This window comes from Oncorhynchus nerka, linkage group LG5, assembly GCF_034236695.1.
Source record: "Oncorhynchus nerka isolate Pitt River linkage group LG5, Oner_Uvic_2.0, whole genome shotgun sequence".
Lineage (NCBI taxonomy): Eukaryota > Metazoa > Chordata > Actinopteri > Salmoniformes > Salmonidae > Oncorhynchus > Oncorhynchus nerka.
In genome coordinates, this window is record NC_088400.1 from 45340597 (window position 1) to 45360412 (window position 19816).

A 19816-nucleotide genomic window follows, 5' to 3' on the forward strand; every position below is an offset into this window, starting at 1 on the left:
GAAATTGTCTAATAAGGGACATCTTTCACTGAGTAACATATTCTAAAAAAGAGTGCTCTACCCTCAAAATACTCTTTGAAAGCACTTGATTTAAGGGGGCATCAGGATTTGAACCTGGGACCTCTTGATCTGCAGTCAAATGCTCTACCACTGAGCTATACCCCCTGCTAGAAACTGGAAAATTGTCTAGAAACTATCTAAAGGTGGGAAAATGGTCTAATAAGGGACAGGGACATTATAGATCAACAAAACTGATAAAGAACATCTTTGAAAACATAAATTTGATTTCAAGTTGACAAAAATTTTACAACCTGAGACCTCTTGATCTGAAGTCTTTGCACTTCACCTCTGAAAACAGAGAAAAAACATTGAATGAGGGACATTTTAGACTGCACTCTTGAAAAAGCCTCTCTCAAGAAACACTGAGAAAGTACTTGATTTCATGGGGGATTGCCAGGATTTGATCCATTGTCTAATAAGGGACATTTTAGCATGTGATCAACAATAACCTAAAAGAAAATTTGATTGCTCTTTGAAAACATTAAAGTGTATTTGATTTCAAGTTGACAAAAAAATTACAATCTGAGACCTATTGATCTGAAGTCTGTTGCACTTCCACCTCTGTTAGGAACTGTCTGACAGAAAAAACATTGAATGAGGGACATTTTAGACTGAGTAACATAACCAAAAAAGCAGCACTCCCTCTCTCAAGATACACTTAGAAAGCACTTGATTTCAAGGGGGTGCCAGGATTTGAACGTGAGAAATTGTCTAATAAGGGACATCTTTCACTGAGTAACATATTCTAAAAAAAAAAGAGTGCTCTACCCTCAAAATACTCTTTGAAAGCACTTGATTTTAAGGGGGCATCAGGATTTGAACCTGGGACCTCTTGATCTGCAGTCAAATGCTCTACCACTGAGCTATACCCCCTCTGCTAGAAACTATCTAAAGGTGGAAAAATTGTCTAATAAGGGACATTATAGCTGGAGATCAACAAAAACTGATAAAGAACACATTTTCTCTAAAAACATACCTAGGTAAAGTATTTGATTTCATAGTCTTGATCAACAAAAAACTGATAAAGATTTGACACAAAAGATTTTCTCTGAAAGTCTGTTGCACTTCCACCTCCTACTGTTAAAGTATTTGATTCTCTGAGAAAGTACTTGATTTCAGTTGAAAAAAATTGTCTAATAAGGGAGATTTTAGCATGTGATCAACATAACCTAATACAGAAAACTCTCTCTTTGAAAACATACCCATAAAGTGTTTGATTTCAAGTTGACAAAAAAATTACAATCTGAGACCTATTGATCTGAAGTCTGTTGCACTTCCACCTCTGTTAGGAACTGTCTGACAGAGAAAAACTATTGAATGAGGGACATTTTAGACTGAGTAACATATCCAAAAAAGCAGCACTCCCTCTCTCAAGATACACTTAGAAAGCACTTGATTTCAAGGGGGTGCCAGGATTTGAACGTGAGAAATTGTCTAATAAGGGACATTTTTCACTGAGTAACATATTCTAAAAAAAGAGTGCTCTACCCTCAAAATACTATTTGAAAGCACTTGATTTTAAGGGGGCATCAGGATTTGAACCTGGGACCTCTTGATCTGCAGTCAAATGCTCTACCACTGAGCTATACCCCCTCTGCTAGAAACTATCTAAAGGTGGAAAAATGGTCTAATAAGGGACATTATAGCTGGAGATCAACAAAAACTGATAAAGAACACCTTTTCTATGAAAACATACCTAGGTAAAGTATTTGATTTCAAGATGACAAAAAATTACAATCTGAGACCTGTTGATCTGAAGTCTGTTGCACTTCCACCTCTGTTAGGAACTGTCTGACAGAGAAAAAACATTGAATGAGGGACATTTTAGACTGAGTAACATATCCAAAAAAGCAGCACTCCCTCTCTCAAGATACACTTAGAAAGCACTTGATTTCAAGGGGGTGCCAGGATTTGAACGTGAGAAATTGTCTAATAAGGGACATCTTTCACTGAGTAACATATTCTAAAAAAAGAGTGCTCTACCCTCAAAATACTATTTGAAAGCACTTGATTTTAAGGGGGCATCAGGATTTGAACCTGGGACCTCTTGATCTGCAGTCAAATGCTCTACCACTGAGCTATACCCCCTCTGCTAGAAACTATCTAAAGGTGGAAAAATGGTCTAATAAGGGACATTATAGCTGGAGATCAACAAAAACTGATAAAGAACACATTTTCTCTGAAAACATACCTAGGTAAAGTATTTGATTTCAAGTTGACAAAAAAATTACAATCTGAGACCTATTGATCTGAAGTCTGTTGCACTTCCACCTCTGTTAGGAACTGTCTGACAGAGAAAAACATTGAATGAGGGACATTTTAGACTGAGTAACATAACCAAAAAAGCAGCACTCCCTCTCTCAAGATACACTTAGAAAGCACTTGATTTCAAGGGGGTGCCAGGATTTGAACGTGAGAAATTGTCTAATAAGGGACATCTTTCACTGAGTAACATATTCTAAAAAATAGTGCTCTACCCTCAAAATACTCTTTGAAAGCACTTGATTTTAAGGGGGCATCAGGATTTGAACCTGGGACCTCTTGATCTGCAGTCAAATGCTCTACCACTGAGCTATACCCCCTCTGCTAGAAACTATCTAAAGGTGGAAAAATGGTCTAATAAGGGACATTATAGCTGGAGATCAACAAAAACTGATAAAGAACACATTTTCTCTGAAAACATACCTAGGTAAAGTATTTGATTTCAAGTTGACAAAAAAATTACAATCTGAGACCTATTGATCTGAAGTCTGTTGCACTTCCACCTCTGTTAGGAACTGTCTGACAGAGAAAAAACATTGAATGAGGGACATTTTAGACTGAGTAACATAACCAAAAAAGCAGCACTCCCTCTCTCAAGATACACTTAGAAAGCACTTGATTTCAAGGGGGTGCCAGGATTTGAACGTGAGAAATTGTCTAATAAGGGACATCTTTCACTGAGTAACATATTCTAAAAAAAGAGTGCTCTACCCTCAAAATACTATTTGAAAGCACTTGATTTTAAGGGGGCATCAGGATTTGAACCTGGGACCTCTTGATCTGCAGTCAAATGCTCTACCACTGAGCTATACCCCTCTGCTAGAAACTATCTAAAGGTGGAAAAATGTCTAATAAGGGACATTATAGCTGGAGATCAACAAAAACTGATAAAGAACACATTTTCTCTGAAAACATACCTAGGTAAAGTATTTGATTTCAAGTTGACAAAAAAATTACAATCTGAGACCTATTGATCTGAAGTCTTCACTTCCACCTCTGTTAGGAACTGTCTGACAGAGAAAAACATTGAATGAGGGACATTTTAGACTGAGTAACATAACCAAAAAAGCAGCACTCCCTCTCTCAAGATACACTTAGAAAGCACTTGATTTCAAAGGGGTGCCAGGATTTGAAAGTGAGAAATTGTCTAATAAGGGACATTTTTCACTGAGTAACATATTCTAAAAAAAAGAGTGCTCTACCCTCAAAATACTCTTTGAAAGCACTTGATTTTAAGGGGGCATCAGGATTTGAACCTGGGACCTCTTGATCTGCAGTCAAATGCTCTACCACTGAGCTATACCCCCTCTGCTAGAAACTATCTAAAGGTGGAAAAATTGTCTAATAAGGGACATTATAGCTGGAGATCAACAAAAACTGATAAAGAACACATTTTCTCTGAAAACATACCTAGGTAAAGTATTTGATTTCAAGTTGACAAAAAAATTACAATCTGAGACCTATTGATCTGAAGTCTGTTGCACTTCCACCTCTGTTAGGAACTGTCTGACAGAGAAAAACATTGAATGAGGGACATTTTAGACTGAGTAACATAACCAAAAAAGCAGCACTCCCTCTCTCAAGATACACTTAGAAAGCACTTGATTTCAAGGGGGTGCCAGGATTTGAACGTGAGAAATTGTCTAATAAGGGACATCTTTCACTGAGTAACATATTCTAAAAAAAGAGTGCTCTACCCTCAAAATACTATTTGAAAGCACTTGATTTTAAGGGGGCATCAGGATTTGAACCTGGGACCTCTTGATCTGCAGTCAAATGCTCTACCACTGAGCTATACCCCTCTGCTAGAAACTATCTAAAGGTGGAAAAATGGTCTAATAAGGGACATTATAGCTGGAGATCAACAAAAACTGATAAAGAACACATTTTCTCTGAAAACATACCTAGGTAAAGTATTTGATTTCAAGTTGACAAAAAAATTACAATCTGAGACCTATTGATCTGAAGTCTGTTGCACTTCCACCTCTGTTAGGAACTGTCTGACAGAGAAAAACATTGAATGAGGGACATTTTAGACTGAGTAACATAACCAAAAAAGCAGCACTCCCTCTCTCAAGATACACTTAGAAAGCACTTGATTTCAAGGGGGTGCCAGGATTTGAACGTGAGAAATTGTCTAATAAGGGACATCTTTCACTGAGTAACATATTCTAAAAAAAGAGTGCTCTACCCTCAAAATACTATTTGAAAGCACTTGATTTTAAGGGGGCATCAGGATTTGAACCTGGGACCTCTTGATCTGCAGTCAAATGCTCTACCACTGAGCTATACCCCTCTGCTAGAAACTATCTAAAGGTGGAAAAATGGTCTAATAAGGGACATTATAGCTGGAGATCAACAAAAACTGATAAAGAACACATTTTCTCTGAAAACATACCTAGGTAAAGTATTTGATTTCAAGTTGACAAAAAAATTACAATCTGAGACCTATTGATCTGAAGTCTGTTGCACTTCCACCTCTGTTAGGAACTGTCTGACAGAGAAAAACATTGAATGAGGGACATTTTAGACTGAGTAACATAACCAAAAAAGCAGCACTCCCTCTCTCAAGATACACTTAGAAAGCACTTGATTTCAAGGGGTGCCAGGATTTGAACGTGAGAAATTGTCTAATAAGGGACATCTTTCACTGAGTAACATATTAAAAAAAAAAGAGTGCTCTACCCTCAAAATACTATTTGAAAGCACTTGATTTTAAGGGGGCATCAGGATTTGAACCTGGGACCTCTTGATCTGCAGTCAAATGCTCTACCACTGAGCTATACCCCTCTGCTAGAAACTATCTAAAGGTGGAAAAATGGTCTAATAAGGGACATTATAGCTGGAGATCAACAAAAACTGATAAAGAACACATTTTCTCTGAAAACATACCTAGGTAAAGTATTTGATTTCAAGTTGACAAAAAAATTACAATCTGAGACCTATTGATCTGAAGTCTGTTGCACTTCCACCTCTGTTAGGAACTGTCTGACAGAGAAAAACATTGAATGAGGGACATTTTAGACTGAGTAACATAACCAAAAAAGCAGCACTCCCTCTCTCAAGATACACTTAGAAAGCACTTGATTTCAAGGGGTGCCAGGATTTGAACGTGAGAAATTGTCTAATAAGGGACATTTTCACTGAGTAACATATTCTAAAAAAAGAGTGCTCTACCCTCAAAATACTATTTGAAAGCACTTGATTTTAAGGGGGCATCAGGATTTGAACCTGGGACCTCTTGATCTGCAGTCAAATGCTCTACCACTGAGCTATACCCCTCTGCTAGAAACTATCTAAAGGTGGAAAAATGGTCTAATAAGGGACATTATAGCTGGAGATCAACAAAAACTGATAAAGAACACCTTTTCTCTGAAAACATACCTAGGTAAAGTATTTGATTTCAAGATGACAAAAAATTACAATCTGAGACCTGTTGATCTGAAGTCTGTTGCACTTCCACCTCTGTTAGGAACTGTCTGACAGAGAAAAACATTGAATGAGGGACATTTTAGACTGAGTAACATAACAAAAAAGCAGCACTCCCTCTCTCAAGATACACTTAGAAAGCACTTGATTTCAAGGGGTGCCAGGATTTGAACGTGAGAAATTGTCTAATAAGGGACATTTTTCACTGAGTAACATATTCTAAAAAAAAGAGTGCTCTACCCTCAAAATACTATTTGAAAGCACTTGATTTTAAGGGGGCATCAGGATTTGAACCTGGGACCTCATGATCTGCAGTCAAATGCTCTACCACTGAGCTTTACCCCCTCTGCTAGAAACTATCTAAAGGTGGAAAAATGGTCTAATAAGGGACATTATAGCTGGAGATCAACAAAAACTGATAAAGAACACATTTTCTCTGAAAACATACCTAGGTAAAGTATTTGATTTCAAGTTGACAAAAAAATTACAATCTGAGACCTATTGATCTGAAGTCTGTTGCACTTCCACCTCTGTTAGGAACTGTCTGACAGAGAAAAAACATTGAATGAGGGACATTTTAGACTGAGTAACATAACCAAAAAAGCAGCACTCCCTCTCTCAAGATACACTTAGAAAGCACTTGATTTCAAGGGGGTGCCAGGATTTGAACGTGAGAAATTGTCTAATAAGGGACATCTTTCACTGAGTAACATATTCTAAAAAAAGAGTGCTCTACCCTCAAAATACTATTTGAAAGCACTTGATTTTAAGGGGGCATCAGGATTTGAACCTGGGACCTCTTGATCTGCAGTCAAATGCTCTACCACTGAGCTATACCCCCTCTGCTAGAAACTATCTAAAGGTGGAAAAATGGTCTAATAAGGGACATTATAGCTGGAGATCAACAAAAACTGATAAAGAACACCTTTTCTCTGAAAACATACCTAGGTAAAGTATTTGATTTCAAGTTGACAAAAAAATTACAATCTGAGACCTATTGATCTGAAGTCTGTTGCACTTCCACCTCTGTTAGGAACTGTCTGACAGAGAAAAACATTGAATGAGGACATTTTAGACTGAGTAACATAACCAAAAAAGCAGCACTCCCTCTCTCAAGATACACTTAGAAAGCACTTGATTTAAAGGGGGTGCCAGGATTTGAACGTGAGAAATTGTCTAATAAGGGACATTTTTCACTGAGTAACATATTCTAAAAAAAAGAGTGCTCTACCCTCAAAATACTATTTGAAAGCACTTGATTTTAAGGGGGCATCAGGATTTGAACCTGGGACCTCTTGATCTGCAGTCAAATGCTCTACCACTGAGCTATACCCCCTCTGCTAGAAACTATCTAAAGGTGGAAAAATGGTCTAATAAGGGACATTATAGCTGGAGATCAACAAAAACTGATAAAGAACACATTTTCTCTGAAAACATACCTAGGTAAAGTATTTGATTTCAAGTTGACAAAAAAATTACAATCTGAGACCTATTGATCTGAAGTCTGTTGCACTTCCACCTCTGTTAGGAACTGTCTGACAGAGAAAAAACATTGAATGAGGGACATTTTAGACTGAGTAACATAACCAAAAAAGCAGCACTCCCTCTCTCAAGATACACTTAGAAAGCACTTGATTTCAAGGGGTGCCAGGATTTGAACGTGAGAAATTGTCTAATAAGGGACATCTTTCACTGAGTAACATATTCTAAAAAAAAGAGTGCTCTACCCTCAAAATACTCTTTGAAAGCACTTGATTTTAAGGAGGAATCAGGATTTGAACCTGGGACCTCTTGATCTGCAGTCAAATGCTCTACCACTGAGCTATACCCCTCTGCTAGAAACTATCTAAAGGTGGAAAAATGGTCTAATAAGGGACATTATAGCTGGAGATCAACAAAAACTGATAAAGAACACATTTTCTCTGAAAACATACCTAGGTAAAGTATTTGATTTCAAGTTGACAAAAAAATTACAATCTGAGACCTATTGATCTGAAGTCTGTTGCACTTCCACCTCTGTTAGGAACTGTCTGACAGAGAAAAAACATTGAATGAGGGACATTTTAGACTGAGTAACATAACCAAAAAAGCAGCACTCCCTCTCTCAAGATACACTTAGAAAGCACTTGATTTCAAGGGGGTGCCAGGATTTGAACGTGAGAAATTGTCTAATAAGGGACATCTTTCACTGAGTAACATATTCTAAAAAAAGAGTGCTCTACCCTCAAAATACTTTGAAAGCACTTGATTTTAAGGGGGCATCAGGATTTGAACCTGGGACCTCTTGATCTGCAGTCAAATGCTCTACCACTGAGCTATACCCCTCTGCTAGAAACTATCTAAAGGTGGAAAAATGGTCTAATAAGGGACATTATAGCTGGAGATCAACAAAAACTGATAAAGAACACATTTTCTCTGAAAACATACCTAGGTAAAGTATTTGATTTCAAGTTGACAAAAAAATTACAATCTGAGACCTATTGATCTGAAGTCTGTTGCACTTCCACCTCTGTTAGGAACTGTCTGACAGAGAAAAACATTGAATGAGGGACATTTTAGACTGAGTAACATAACCAAAAAGCAGCACTCCCTCTCTCAAGATACACTTAGAAAGCACTTGATTTCAAGGGGTGCCAGGATTTGAACGTGAGAAATTGTCTAATAAGGGACATCTTTCACTGAGTAACATATTCTAAAAAAAAAAGAGTGCTCTACCCTCAAAATACTCTTTGAAAGCACTTGATTTTAAGGGGGCATCAGGATTTGAACCTGGGACCTCTTGATCTGCAGTCAAATGCTCTACCACTGAGCTATACCCCTCTGCTAGAAACTATCTAAAGGTGGAAAAATGGTCTAATAAGGGACATTATAGCTGGAGATCAACAAAAACTGATAAAGAACACCATTTTCTCTGAAAACATACCTAGGTAAAGTATTTGATTTCAAGTTGACAAAAAAATTACAATCTGAGACCTATTGATCTGAAGTCTGTTGCACTTCCACCTCTGTTAGGAACTGTCTGACAGAGAAAAACATTGAATGAGGGACATTTTAGACTGAGTAACATAACCAAAAAAGCACACTCCCTCTCTCAAGATACACTTAGAAAGCACTTGATTTCAAGGGGGTGCCAGGATTTGAACGTGAGAAATTGTCTAATAAGGGACATCTTTCACTGAGTAACATATTCTAAAAAAAAAAGAGTGCTCTACCCTCAAAATACTCTTTGAAAGCACTTGATTTTAAGGGGGCATCAGGATTTGAACCTGGGACCTCTTGATCTGCAGTCAAATGCTCTACCACTGAGCTATACCCCCTCTGCTAGAAACTATCTAAAGGTGGAAAAATGGTCTAATAAGGGACATTATAGCTGGAGATCAACAAAAACTGATAAAGAACACCTTTTCTCTGAAAACATACCTAGGTAAAGTATTTGATTTCAAGTTGACAAAAAAATTACAATCTGAGACCTATTGATCTGAAGTCTGTTGCACTTCCACCTCTGTTAGGAACTGTCTGACAGAGAAAAAACATTGAATGAGGGACATTTTAGAATGAGTAACATAACCAAAAAAGCAGCACTCCCTCTCTCAAGATACACTTAGAAAGCACTTGATTTAAAGGGGGTGCCAGGATTTGAACGTGAGAAATTGTCTAATAAGGGACATTTTTCACTGAGTAACATATTCTAAAAAAAAAGAGTGCTCTACCCTCAAAATACTATTTGAAAGCACTTGATTTTAAGGGGGCACCAGGATTTGAACCTGGGACCTCTTGATCTGCAGTCAAATGCTCTACCACTGAGCTATACCCCTCTGCTAGAAACTATCTAAAGGTGGGAAAATGGTCTAATAAGGGACATTATAGCTGGAGATCAACAAAAACTGATAAAGAACACATTTTCTCTGAAAACATACCTAGGTAAAGTATTTGATTTCAAGTTGACAAAAAAATTACAATCTGAGACCTATTGATCTGAAGTCTGTTGCACTTCCACCTCTGTTAGGAACTGTCTGACAGAGAAAAACATTGAATGAGGGACATTTTAGACTGAGTAACATAACCAAAAAAGCAGCACTCCCTCTCTCAAGATACACTTAGAAAGCACTTGATTTCAAGGGGTGCCAGGATTTGAACGTGAGAAATTGTCTAATAAGGGACATCTTTCACTGAGTAACATATTCTAAAAAAAAGAGTGCTCTACCCTCAAAATACTCTTTGAAAGCACTTGATTTTAAGGGGGCATCAGGATTTGAACCTGGGACCTCTTGATCTGCAGTCAAATGCTCTACCACTGAGCTATACCCCTCTGCTAGAAACTATCTAAAGGTGGAAAAATGGTCTAATAAGGGACATTATAGCTGGAGATCAACAAAAACTGATAAAGAACACATTTTCTCTGAAAACATACCTAGGTAAAGTATTTGATTTCAAGTTGACAAAAAACAATCTGAGACCTAAAGCACTAACAAAGAACACTTTGAAAACTGACAGAAAGTATTTGATTTGAAGACATTTTTGACAAAATACTATTTGAAAAAGATTTTGAACAGTCAAATGTTCTGAGCCCTCTTAGTCAAGTTGACAAAAAAATTACAATCTGAGACCATTGATCTTCCACCTTCCTAGAACTGTTCTCTGTTGAGGGACATTTTAGCAGAACTGATTCTCTGAACTTGATCTGCAGTCAAAAAAACATTGAAAATGTCTAATAAGGGACATTTTAGAGATCAGTAAACATAAAGAAAACATTTTCTTTGAAAAAGGTAAAGTATTTGATTTCAAGTTGACAAAAAAATTACAATCTGAGACCTATTGATCTGAAGTCTGTTGCACTTCCACCTCTGTTAGGAACTGTCTGACAGAGAAAACACATTGAATGAGGGACATTTTAGACTGAGTAACATAACCAAAAAAGCAGCACTCCCTCTCTCAAGATACACTTAGAAAGCACTTGATTTCAAGGGGTGCCAGGATTTGAACGTGAGAAATTGTCTAATAAGGGACATCTTTCACTGAGTAACATATTCTAAAAAAAGAGTGCTCTACCCTCAAAATACTCTTTGAAAGCACTTGATTTTAAGGGGGCATCAGGATTTGAACCTGGGACCTCTTGATCTGCAGTCAAATGCTCTACCACTGAGCTATACCCACTCTGCTACAAACTATCTAAAGGTGGAAAAATGGTCTAATAAGGGACATTATAGCTGGAGATCAACAAAAACTGATAAAGAACACCTTTTCTCTGAAAACATACCTAGGTAAAGTATTTGATTTCAAGATGACCAAAAATTACAATCTGAGACCTGTTGATCTGAAGTCTGTTGCACTTCCACCTCTGTTAGGAACTGTCTGACAGAGAAAAAACATTGAATGAGGGACATTTTAGACTGAGTAACATAACCAAAAAAGCAGCACTCCCTCTCTCAAGATACACTTAGAAAGCACTTGATTTCAAAGGGGTGCCAGGATTTGAAAGTGAGAAATTGTCTAATAAGGGACATTTTTCACTGAGTAACATATTCTAAAAAAAAGAGTGCTCTACCCTCAAAATACTCTTTGAAAGCACTTGATTTTAAGGGGGCATCAGGATTTGAACCTGGGACCTCTTGATCTGCAGTCAAATGCTCTACCACTGAGCTATACCCCTCTGCTAGAAACTATCTAAAGGTGGAAAAATGGTCTAATAAGGGACATTATAGCTGGAGATCAACAAAAACTGATAAAGAACACCTTTTCTCTGAAAACATACCTAGGTAAAGTATTTGATTTCAAGTTGACAAAAAAATTACAATCTGAGACCTATTGATCTGAAGTCTGTTGCACTTCCACCTCTGTTAGGAACTGTCTGACAGAGAAAAAACATTGAATGAGGGACATTTTAGACTGAGTAACATAACCAAAAAAGCAGCACTCCCTCTCTCAAGATACACTTAGAAAGCACTTGATTTCAAGGGGGTGCCAGGATTTGAACGTGAGAAATTGTCTAATAAGGGACATCTTTCACTGAGTAACATATTCTAAAAAAAGAGTGCTCTACCCTCAAAATACTACTTGAAAGCACTTGATTTTAAGGGGGCATCAGGATTTGAACCTGGGACCTCTTGATCTGCAGTCAAATGCTCTACCACTGAGCTATACCCCCTCTGCTAGAAACTATCTAAAGGTGGAAAAATGGTCTAATAAGGGACATTATAGCTGGAGATCAACAAAAACTGATAAAGAACACCTTTTCTCTGAAAACATACCTAGGTAAAGTAATTTCAAGTTGGGCAAAAAATTACAATCTGAGACCTTTGATCATTTGTCTCATGAATGAGGGACATTATAGAAACATACCTAACAAAGGTAAAGTATTTGATTTCAAGTTGACAAAAATTTTGAACCTGAGACCTCTTGATCTGAAGTCTGATTGCACTTCCACCTCTGCTAGGAACTGTTCTGAGAAAAAACATCTAATGAGGGACATTTTAAGCAGAGCACTCCACCCTGTTAGGAACTCTCAAGAAAAAACACTGAGAAAGTACTTGATTTCATGGATTGAAAAGGACATTTTGGAAAATTGTCTAATAAGGGAGATTTTAGCATGTGATCAACATAAAACTGACAGAACACTCTTCTTGAAAACATACCCTAGGTAAAGATTTGATTTCAAGTTGACAAAAAAATTACAATCTGAGACCTATTGATCTGAAGTCTGTTGCACTTCCACCTCTGTTAGGAACTGTCTGACAGAAAAACCATTGAATGAGGGACATTTTAGACTGAGTAACATAACCAAAAAAGCAGCACTCCCTCTCTCAAGATACACTTAGAAAGCACTTGATTTCAAGGGGGTGCCAGGATTTGAACGTGAGAAATTGTCTAATAAGGGACATTTTTCACTGAGTAACATATTCTAAAAAAAAGAGTGCTCTACCCTCAAAATACTATTTGAAAGCACTTGATTTTAAGGGGGCACCAGGATTTGAACCTGGGACCTCTTGATCTGCAGTCAAATGCTCTACCACTGAGCTATACCCCTCTGCTAGAAACTATCTAAAGGTGGAAAAATGGTCTAATAAGGGACATTATAGCTGGAGATCAACAAAAACTGATAAAGAACACATTTTCTCTGAAAACATACCTAGGTAAAGTATTTGATTTCAAGTTGACAAAAAAATTACAATCTGAGACCTATTGATCTGAAGTCTGTTGCACTTCCACCTCTGTTAGGAACTGTCTGACAGAGAAAAACCATTGAATGAGGGACATTTTAGACTGAGTAACATAACCAAAAAAGCAGCACTCCCTCTCTCAAGATACACTTAGAAAGCACTTGATTTCAAGGGGGTGCCAGGATTTGAACGTGAGAAATTGTCTAATAAGGGACATCTTTCACTGAGTAACATATTCTAAAAAAAGAGTGCTCTACCCTCAAAATACTCTTTGAAAGCACTTGATTTTAAGGGGGCATCAGGATTTGAACCTGGGACCTCTTGATCTGCAGTCAAATGCTCTACCACTGAGCTATACCCCTCTGCTAGAAACTATCTAAAGGTGGAAAAATTGTCTAATAAGGGACATTATAGCTGGAGATCAACAAAAACTGATAAAGAACACATTTTCTCTGAAAACATACCTAGGTAAAGTATTTGATTTCAAGATGACAAAAATTACAATCTGAGACCTGTTGATCTGAAGTCTGTTGCACTTCCACCTCTGTTAGGAACTGTCTGACAGAGAAAAACCATTGAATGAGGGACATTTTAGACTGAGTAACATAACCAAAAAAGCAGCACTCCCTCTCTCAAGATACACTTAGAAAGCACTTGATTTCAAGGGGGTGCCAGGATTTGAACGTGAGAAATTGTCTAATAAGGGACATCTTTCACTGAGTAACATATTCTAAAAAAAGAGTGCTCTACCCTCAAAATACTCTTTGAAAGCACTTGATTTTAAGGGGGCATCAGAATTTGAACCTGGTACCTCTTGATCTGCAGTCAAATGCTCTACCACTGAGCTATACCCCCTCTGCTAGAAACTATCTAAAGGTGGGAAAATGGTCTAATAAGGGACATTATAGCTGGAGATCAACAAAAACTGATAAAGAACACATTTTCTCTGAAAACATACCTAGGTAAAGTATTTGATTTCAAGTTGACAAAAAAATTACAATCTGAGACCTATTGATCTGAAGTCTGTTGCACTTCCACCTCTGTTAGGAACTGTCTGACAGAGAAAAACCATTGAATGAGGGACATTTTAGACTGAGTAACATAACCAAAAAAGCAGCACTCCCTCTCTCAAGATACACTTAGAAAGCACTTGATTTCAAGGGGGTGCCAGGATTTGAACGTGAGAAATTGTCTAATAAGGGACATCTTTCACTGAGTAACATATTCTAAAAAAAAGAGTGCTCTACCCTCAAAATACTCTTTGAAAGCACTTGATTTTAAGGGGGTATCAGGATTTGAACCTGGGACCTCTTGATCTGCAGTCAAATGCTCTACCACTGAGCTATACCCCTCTGCTAGAAACTATCTAAAGGTGGAAAATTGTCTAATAATAGCTGGAGATCAACAAAAACTGTCTAATAAAGAACACATTAACAAAGAAGCTGGAGATCAACAAAAACTGATAAAGAACACCTTTTCTCTCTGAAAACATACCTAGGTAAAGTATTTGATTTCAAGTTGACAAAAATTTTACAATCTGAGACCTCTTGAAAGCACTTCCACCTCTTTGACTGAGAGAAAAAACATTGAATGAGGGACAAGCACTCCCTCTCTCAAGACACTGAGAAAGTACTTGATTTCATGGGGGCGCCAGGATTTGATCCTGAGAAATTGTCTAATAAGGGAGATTTTAGCATGTGATCAACATAACCTAATACAGAAAACTCTCTCTTTGAAAACATACCCATAAAGTGTTTGATTTCAAGTTGACAAAAAAATTACAATCTGAGACCTATTGATCTGAAGTCTGTTGCACTTCCACCTCTGTTAGGAACTGTCTGACAGAGAAAAAACATTGAATGAGGGACATTTTAGACTGAGTAACATAACCAAAAAAGCAGCACTCCCTCTCTCAAGATACACTTAGAAAGCACTTGATTTCAAGGGGGTGCCAGGATTTGAACGTGAGAAATTGTCTAATAAGGGACATCTTTCACTGAGTAACATATTCTAAAAAAAGAGTGCTCTACCCTCAAAATACTCTTTGAAAGCACTTGATTTTAAGGGGGCATCAGGATTTGAACCTGGGACCTCTTGATCTGCAGTCAAATGCTCTACCACTGAGCTATACCCCCTCTGCTAGAAACTATCTAAAGGTGGAAAAATTGTCTAATAAGGGACATTATAGCTGGAGATCAACAAAAACTGATAAAGAACACATTTTCTCTGAAAACATACCTAGGTAAAGTATTTGATTTCAAGTTGCCAGGATTTGATCGAAAAATTGTCTAATAAGGGACATTATAGACTGATCTACATAACCTGAACAAAGAACACTTCTCTCTGAAAACATACCCTGAGTATTTGATTTCAAGTTGATTTGAATCTGAGACCTATTGATCTGAAGTCTGTTGCACTTCCACCTCTGCTGACAGAGAAAAACTGTTCAACTGTCTGACAGAGATCTGAGTCAAATGCTCTACTTGAAAACTGGAAAAATTGTCTAATAAGGGACATTTTAGCATGTGATCAACAAAACTGATAAAGAAAACTTTTCTTTGAAAACATACCCAGGTAAAGTATTTGATTTCAAGTTGACAAAAAAATTACAATCTGAGACCTATTGATCTGAAGTCTGTTGCACTTCCACCTCTGTTAGGAACTGTCTGACAGAGAAAAACCATTGAATGAGGGACATTTTAGACTGAGTAACATAACCAAAAAAGCAGCACTCCCTCTCTCAAGATACACTTAGAAAGCACTTGATTTAAAGGGGGTGCCAGGATTTGAACGTGAGAAATTGTCTAATAAGGGACATTTTTCACTGAGTAACATATTCTAAAAAAAAAGAGTGCTCTACCCTCAAAATACTATTTGAAAGCACTTGATTTTAAGGGGGCATCAGGATTTGAACCTGGGACCTCTTGATCTGCAGTCAAATGCTCTACCACTGAGCTATACCCCTCTGCTAGAAACTATCTAAAGGTGGGAAAATGGTCTAATAAGGGACATTATAGCTGGAGATCAACAAAAACTGATAAAGAACACATTTTCTCTGAAAACATACCTAGGTAAAGTATTTGATTTCAAGTTGACAAAAAAATTACAATCTGAGACCTATTGATCTGAAGTCTGTTGCACTTCCACCTCTGTTAGGAACTGTCTGACAGAGAAAAAACATTGAATGAGGGACATTTTAGACTGAGTAACATAACCAAAAAAGCAGCACTCCCTCTCTCAAGATACACTTAGAAAGCACTTGATTTCAAGGGGGTGCCAGGATTTGAACGTGAGAAATTGTCTAATAAGGGACATCTTTCACTGAGTAACATATTCTAAAAAAAGAGTGCTCTACCCTCAAAATACTATTTGAAAGCACTTGATTTTAAGGGGGCATCAGGATTTGAACCTGGGACCTCTTGATCTGCAGTCAAATGCTCTACCACTGAGCTATACCCCCTCTGCTAGAAACTATCTAAAGGTGGAAAAATGGTCTAATAAGGGACATTATAGCTGGAGATCAACAAAAACTGATAAAGAACACATTTTCTCTGAAAACATACCTAGGTAAAGTATTTGATTTCAAGTTGACAAAAAAATTACAATCTGAGACCTATTGATCTGAAGTCTGTTGCACTTCCACCTCTGTTAGGAACTGTCTGACAGAGAAAAACCATTGAATGAGGGACATTTTAGACTGAGTAACATAACCAAAAAGCAGCACTCCCTCTCTCAAGATACACTTAGAAAGCACTTGATTTCAAGGGGTGCCAGGATTTGAACGTGAGAAATTGTCTAATAAGGGACATTTTTCACTGAGTAACATATTCTAAAAAAAAAGAGTGCTCTACCCTCAAAATACTCTTTGAAAGCACTTGATTTTAAGGGGGCATCAGGATTTGAACCTGGGACCTCTTGATCTGCAGTCAAATGCTCTACCACTGAGCTATACCCCCTCTGCTAGAAACTATCTAAAGGTGGGAAAATGGTCTAATAAGGGACATTATAGCTGGAGATCAACAAAAACTGATAAAGAACACATTTTCTCTGAAAACATACCTAGGTAAAGTATTTGATTTCAAGTTGACAAAAAAATTACAATCTGAGACCTATTGATCTGAAGTCTGTTGCACTTCCACCTCTGTTAGGAACTGTCTGACAGAGAAAAACCATTGAATGAGGGACATTTTAGACTGAGTAACATAACCAAAAAAGCAGCACTCCCTCTCTCAAGATACACTTAGAAAGCACTTGATTTCAAGGGGGTGCCAGGATTTGAACGTGAGAAATTGTCTAATAAGGGACATCTTTCACTGAGTAACATATTCTAAAAAAAAGAGTGCTCTACCCTCAAAATACTCTTTGAAAGCACTTGATTTTAAGGGGGCATCAGGATTTGAACCTGGGACCTCTTGATCTGCAGTCAAATGCTCTACCACTGAGCTATACCCCCTCTGCTAGAAACTATCTAAAGGTGGGAAAATGGTCTAATAAGGGACATTATAGCTGGAGATCAACAAAAACTGATAAAGAACACATTTTCTCTGAAAACATACCTAGGTAAAGTATTTGATTTCAAGTTGACAAAAAAATTACAATCTGAGACCTATTGATCTGAAGTCTGTTGCACTTCCACCTCTGTTAGGAACTGTCTGACAGAGAAAAACCATTGAATGAGGGACATTTTAGACTGAGTAACATAACCAAAAAAGCAGCACTCCCTCTCTCAAGATACACTTAGAAAGCACTTGATTTCAAGGGGGTGCCAGGATTTGAACGTGAGAAATTGTCTAATAAGGGACATCTTTCACTGAGTAACATATTCTAAAAAAAAGAGTGCTCTACCCTCAAAATACTCTTTGAAAGCACTTGATTTTAAGGGGGCATCAGGATTTGAACCTGGGACCTCTTGATCTGCAGTCAAATGCTCTACCACTGAGCTATACCCCCTCTGCTAGAAACTATCTAAAGGTGGAAAAATTGTCTAATAAGGGACATTATAGCTGGAGATCAACAAAAACTGATAAAGAACACATTTTCTCTGAAAACATACCTAGGTAAAGTATTTGATTTCAAGCCAGGATTTGACAAAAATTGTCTGAGACCTATTGATCATTGAAGATGGCGATCTACATAACCTAACAAAGAACACTCTCTCTTTGAAAACATACCCATGACGTATTTGATTTCAAGTTGACAGTCAAAAAAGATTTTGAACCTGAGCCATACCTAGGTAAAGTATTTGATTTCAAGTTGATTAATCTGAGACCTTGATGTGAAGTCTATTGCACTTCCACCTCTGCTAGGAACTGTTCAACTAGAAAAAAACATCTAATATTTGGACATTTTGAGCAGAGCACTGAGCTATACCCCCTCTTAGACTGAAAGTGAAAATTTGATCCTGAGAAATTGTCTAATAAGGGAATTTTAGCTGTGATCAACAAAACCTAATACAGAAAACTCTCTCTTTGAAAACATACCCATAAAGTGTTTGATTTCAAGTTGACAAAAAAATTACAATCTGAGACCTATTGATCTGAAGTCTGTTGCACTTCCACCTCTGTTAGGAACTGTCTGACAGAGAAAAACCATTGAATGAGGGACATTTTAGACTGAGTAACATAACCAAAAAAGCAGCACTCCCTCTCTCAAGATACACTTAGAAAGCACTTGATTTCAAGGGGGTGCCAGGATTTGAACGTGAGAAATTGTCTAATAAGGGACATCTTTCACTGAGTAACATATTCTAAAAAGAGTGCTCTACCCTCAAAATACTCTTTGAATGCACTTGATTTTAAGGGGGCATCAGGATTTGAACCTGGGACCTCTTGATCTGCAGTCAAATGCTCTACCACTGAGCTTTACCCCCTCTGCTAGAAACTATCTAAAGGTGGAAAAATGGTCTAATAAGGGACATTATAGCTGGAGATCAACAAAAACTGATAAAGAACACATTTTCTCTGAAAACATACCTAGGTAAAGTATTTGATTTCAAGTTGACAAAAAAATTACAATCTGAGACCTATTGATCTGAAGTCTGTTGCACTTCCACCTCTGTTAGGAACTGTCTGACAGAGAAAAACCATTGAATGAGGGACATTTTAGACTGAGTAACATAACCAAAAAAGCAGCACTCCCTCTCTCAAGATACACTTAGAAAGCACTTGATTTCAAGGGGGTGCCAGGATTTGAACGTGAGAAATTGTCTAATAAGGGACATCTTTCACTGAGTAACATATTCTAAAAAAAAGATGCTCTACCCTCAAAATACTCTTTGAAAGCACTTGATTTTAAGGGGGCATCAGGATTTGAACCTGGGACCTCTTGATCTGCAGTCAAATGCTCTACCACTGAGCTATACCCCTCTGCTAGAAACTATCTAAAGGTGGGAAAATGGTCTAATAAGGGACATTATAGCTGGAGATCAACAAAAACTGATAAAGAACACATTTTCTCTGAAAACATACCTAGGTAAAGTATTTGATTTCAAGTTGACAAAAAAATTACAATCTGAGACCTATTGATCTGAAGTCTGTTGCACTTCCACCTCTGTTAGGAACTGTCTGACAGAGAAAAACCATTGAATGAGGGACATTTTAGACTGAGTAACATAACCAAAAAAGCAGCACTCCCTCTCTCAAGATACACTTAGAAAGCACTTGATTTCAAGGGGTGCCAGGATTTGAACGTGAGAAATTGTCTAATAAGGGACATCTTTCACTGAGTAACATATTCTAAAAAAAGAGTGCTCTACCTCAAAATACTCTTTGAAAGCACTTGATTTTAAGGGGGCATCAGGATTTGAACCTGGGACCTCTTGATCTGCAGTCAAATGCTCTACCACTGAGCTATACCCCCTCTGCTAGAAACTATCTAAAGGTGGGAAAATGGTCTAATAAGGGACATTA

At 37.5% G+C, this 19816-nt stretch overlaps 36 non-coding genes across 36 annotated transcripts; all 36 read right to left on the reverse strand.

Annotated features, from left to right (window-relative positions):
* Positions 1 to 93: 93 nt before the first annotated feature.
* On the reverse strand, positions 94 to 165 carry trnac-gca (transfer RNA cysteine (anticodon GCA)). Its single transcript has one exon. It is a non-coding gene; the product is annotated as a tRNA-Cys (tRNA).
* Positions 166 to 861: 696 nt separating this feature from the next.
* trnac-gca (transfer RNA cysteine (anticodon GCA)) lies at positions 862 to 933 on the reverse strand. Its single transcript has one exon. It is a non-coding gene; the product is annotated as a tRNA-Cys (tRNA).
* A 648-nt stretch (positions 934 to 1581) lies between these two features.
* On the reverse strand, positions 1582 to 1653 carry trnac-gca (transfer RNA cysteine (anticodon GCA)). Its single transcript has one exon. It is a non-coding gene; the product is annotated as a tRNA-Cys (tRNA).
* Positions 1654 to 2076: 423 nt separating this feature from the next.
* trnac-gca (transfer RNA cysteine (anticodon GCA)) lies at positions 2077 to 2148 on the reverse strand. Its single transcript has one exon. It is a non-coding gene; the product is annotated as a tRNA-Cys (tRNA).
* Positions 2149 to 2570: 422 nt separating this feature from the next.
* On the reverse strand, positions 2571 to 2642 carry trnac-gca (transfer RNA cysteine (anticodon GCA)). The gene has a single exon. It is a non-coding gene; the product is annotated as a tRNA-Cys (tRNA).
* A 424-nt stretch (positions 2643 to 3066) lies between these two features.
* trnac-gca (transfer RNA cysteine (anticodon GCA)) lies at positions 3067 to 3138 on the reverse strand. The gene has a single exon. It is a non-coding gene; the product is annotated as a tRNA-Cys (tRNA).
* Positions 3139 to 3557: 419 nt separating this feature from the next.
* On the reverse strand, positions 3558 to 3629 carry trnac-gca (transfer RNA cysteine (anticodon GCA)). Its single transcript has one exon. It is a non-coding gene; the product is annotated as a tRNA-Cys (tRNA).
* A 423-nt stretch (positions 3630 to 4052) lies between these two features.
* trnac-gca (transfer RNA cysteine (anticodon GCA)) lies at positions 4053 to 4124 on the reverse strand. Its single transcript has one exon. It is a non-coding gene; the product is annotated as a tRNA-Cys (tRNA).
* A 422-nt stretch (positions 4125 to 4546) lies between these two features.
* On the reverse strand, positions 4547 to 4618 carry trnac-gca (transfer RNA cysteine (anticodon GCA)). Its single transcript has one exon. It is a non-coding gene; the product is annotated as a tRNA-Cys (tRNA).
* Positions 4619 to 5040: 422 nt separating this feature from the next.
* Positions 5041 to 5112, reverse strand: trnac-gca (transfer RNA cysteine (anticodon GCA)). The gene has a single exon. It is a non-coding gene; the product is annotated as a tRNA-Cys (tRNA).
* A 420-nt stretch (positions 5113 to 5532) lies between these two features.
* Positions 5533 to 5604, reverse strand: trnac-gca (transfer RNA cysteine (anticodon GCA)). The gene has a single exon. It is a non-coding gene; the product is annotated as a tRNA-Cys (tRNA).
* A 418-nt stretch (positions 5605 to 6022) lies between these two features.
* On the reverse strand, positions 6023 to 6098 carry trnac-gca (transfer RNA cysteine (anticodon GCA)). Its single transcript has one exon. It is a non-coding gene; the product is annotated as a tRNA-Cys (tRNA).
* Positions 6099 to 6520: 422 nt separating this feature from the next.
* trnac-gca (transfer RNA cysteine (anticodon GCA)) lies at positions 6521 to 6592 on the reverse strand. The gene has a single exon. It is a non-coding gene; the product is annotated as a tRNA-Cys (tRNA).
* Positions 6593 to 7015: 423 nt separating this feature from the next.
* Positions 7016 to 7087, reverse strand: trnac-gca (transfer RNA cysteine (anticodon GCA)). Its single transcript has one exon. It is a non-coding gene; the product is annotated as a tRNA-Cys (tRNA).
* A 424-nt stretch (positions 7088 to 7511) lies between these two features.
* Positions 7512 to 7583, reverse strand: trnac-gca (transfer RNA cysteine (anticodon GCA)). Its single transcript has one exon. It is a non-coding gene; the product is annotated as a tRNA-Cys (tRNA).
* Positions 7584 to 8004: 421 nt separating this feature from the next.
* Positions 8005 to 8076, reverse strand: trnac-gca (transfer RNA cysteine (anticodon GCA)). The gene has a single exon. It is a non-coding gene; the product is annotated as a tRNA-Cys (tRNA).
* A 423-nt stretch (positions 8077 to 8499) lies between these two features.
* Positions 8500 to 8571, reverse strand: trnac-gca (transfer RNA cysteine (anticodon GCA)). The gene has a single exon. It is a non-coding gene; the product is annotated as a tRNA-Cys (tRNA).
* A 425-nt stretch (positions 8572 to 8996) lies between these two features.
* On the reverse strand, positions 8997 to 9068 carry trnac-gca (transfer RNA cysteine (anticodon GCA)). The gene has a single exon. It is a non-coding gene; the product is annotated as a tRNA-Cys (tRNA).
* Positions 9069 to 9494: 426 nt separating this feature from the next.
* Positions 9495 to 9566, reverse strand: trnac-gca (transfer RNA cysteine (anticodon GCA)). Its single transcript has one exon. It is a non-coding gene; the product is annotated as a tRNA-Cys (tRNA).
* A 422-nt stretch (positions 9567 to 9988) lies between these two features.
* On the reverse strand, positions 9989 to 10060 carry trnac-gca (transfer RNA cysteine (anticodon GCA)). The gene has a single exon. It is a non-coding gene; the product is annotated as a tRNA-Cys (tRNA).
* A 773-nt stretch (positions 10061 to 10833) lies between these two features.
* Positions 10834 to 10905, reverse strand: trnac-gca (transfer RNA cysteine (anticodon GCA)). Its single transcript has one exon. It is a non-coding gene; the product is annotated as a tRNA-Cys (tRNA).
* Positions 10906 to 11329: 424 nt separating this feature from the next.
* Positions 11330 to 11401, reverse strand: trnac-gca (transfer RNA cysteine (anticodon GCA)). The gene has a single exon. It is a non-coding gene; the product is annotated as a tRNA-Cys (tRNA).
* Positions 11402 to 11824: 423 nt separating this feature from the next.
* trnac-gca (transfer RNA cysteine (anticodon GCA)) lies at positions 11825 to 11896 on the reverse strand. Its single transcript has one exon. It is a non-coding gene; the product is annotated as a tRNA-Cys (tRNA).
* An 807-nt stretch (positions 11897 to 12703) lies between these two features.
* trnac-gca (transfer RNA cysteine (anticodon GCA)) lies at positions 12704 to 12775 on the reverse strand. Its single transcript has one exon. It is a non-coding gene; the product is annotated as a tRNA-Cys (tRNA).
* A 423-nt stretch (positions 12776 to 13198) lies between these two features.
* trnac-gca (transfer RNA cysteine (anticodon GCA)) lies at positions 13199 to 13270 on the reverse strand. Its single transcript has one exon. It is a non-coding gene; the product is annotated as a tRNA-Cys (tRNA).
* Positions 13271 to 13691: 421 nt separating this feature from the next.
* On the reverse strand, positions 13692 to 13763 carry trnac-gca (transfer RNA cysteine (anticodon GCA)). Its single transcript has one exon. It is a non-coding gene; the product is annotated as a tRNA-Cys (tRNA).
* A 425-nt stretch (positions 13764 to 14188) lies between these two features.
* On the reverse strand, positions 14189 to 14260 carry trnac-gca (transfer RNA cysteine (anticodon GCA)). Its single transcript has one exon. It is a non-coding gene; the product is annotated as a tRNA-Cys (tRNA).
* Positions 14261 to 14971: 711 nt separating this feature from the next.
* On the reverse strand, positions 14972 to 15043 carry trnac-gca (transfer RNA cysteine (anticodon GCA)). Its single transcript has one exon. It is a non-coding gene; the product is annotated as a tRNA-Cys (tRNA).
* Positions 15044 to 15801: 758 nt separating this feature from the next.
* On the reverse strand, positions 15802 to 15873 carry trnac-gca (transfer RNA cysteine (anticodon GCA)). Its single transcript has one exon. It is a non-coding gene; the product is annotated as a tRNA-Cys (tRNA).
* Positions 15874 to 16296: 423 nt separating this feature from the next.
* trnac-gca (transfer RNA cysteine (anticodon GCA)) lies at positions 16297 to 16368 on the reverse strand. Its single transcript has one exon. It is a non-coding gene; the product is annotated as a tRNA-Cys (tRNA).
* Positions 16369 to 16792: 424 nt separating this feature from the next.
* On the reverse strand, positions 16793 to 16864 carry trnac-gca (transfer RNA cysteine (anticodon GCA)). Its single transcript has one exon. It is a non-coding gene; the product is annotated as a tRNA-Cys (tRNA).
* A 425-nt stretch (positions 16865 to 17289) lies between these two features.
* On the reverse strand, positions 17290 to 17361 carry trnac-gca (transfer RNA cysteine (anticodon GCA)). The gene has a single exon. It is a non-coding gene; the product is annotated as a tRNA-Cys (tRNA).
* Positions 17362 to 17786: 425 nt separating this feature from the next.
* Positions 17787 to 17858, reverse strand: trnac-gca (transfer RNA cysteine (anticodon GCA)). Its single transcript has one exon. It is a non-coding gene; the product is annotated as a tRNA-Cys (tRNA).
* Positions 17859 to 18703: 845 nt separating this feature from the next.
* Positions 18704 to 18779, reverse strand: trnac-gca (transfer RNA cysteine (anticodon GCA)). Its single transcript has one exon. It is a non-coding gene; the product is annotated as a tRNA-Cys (tRNA).
* Positions 18780 to 19201: 422 nt separating this feature from the next.
* On the reverse strand, positions 19202 to 19273 carry trnac-gca (transfer RNA cysteine (anticodon GCA)). Its single transcript has one exon. It is a non-coding gene; the product is annotated as a tRNA-Cys (tRNA).
* A 421-nt stretch (positions 19274 to 19694) lies between these two features.
* Positions 19695 to 19766, reverse strand: trnac-gca (transfer RNA cysteine (anticodon GCA)). Its single transcript has one exon. It is a non-coding gene; the product is annotated as a tRNA-Cys (tRNA).
* Positions 19767 to 19816: the final 50 nt, after the last annotated feature.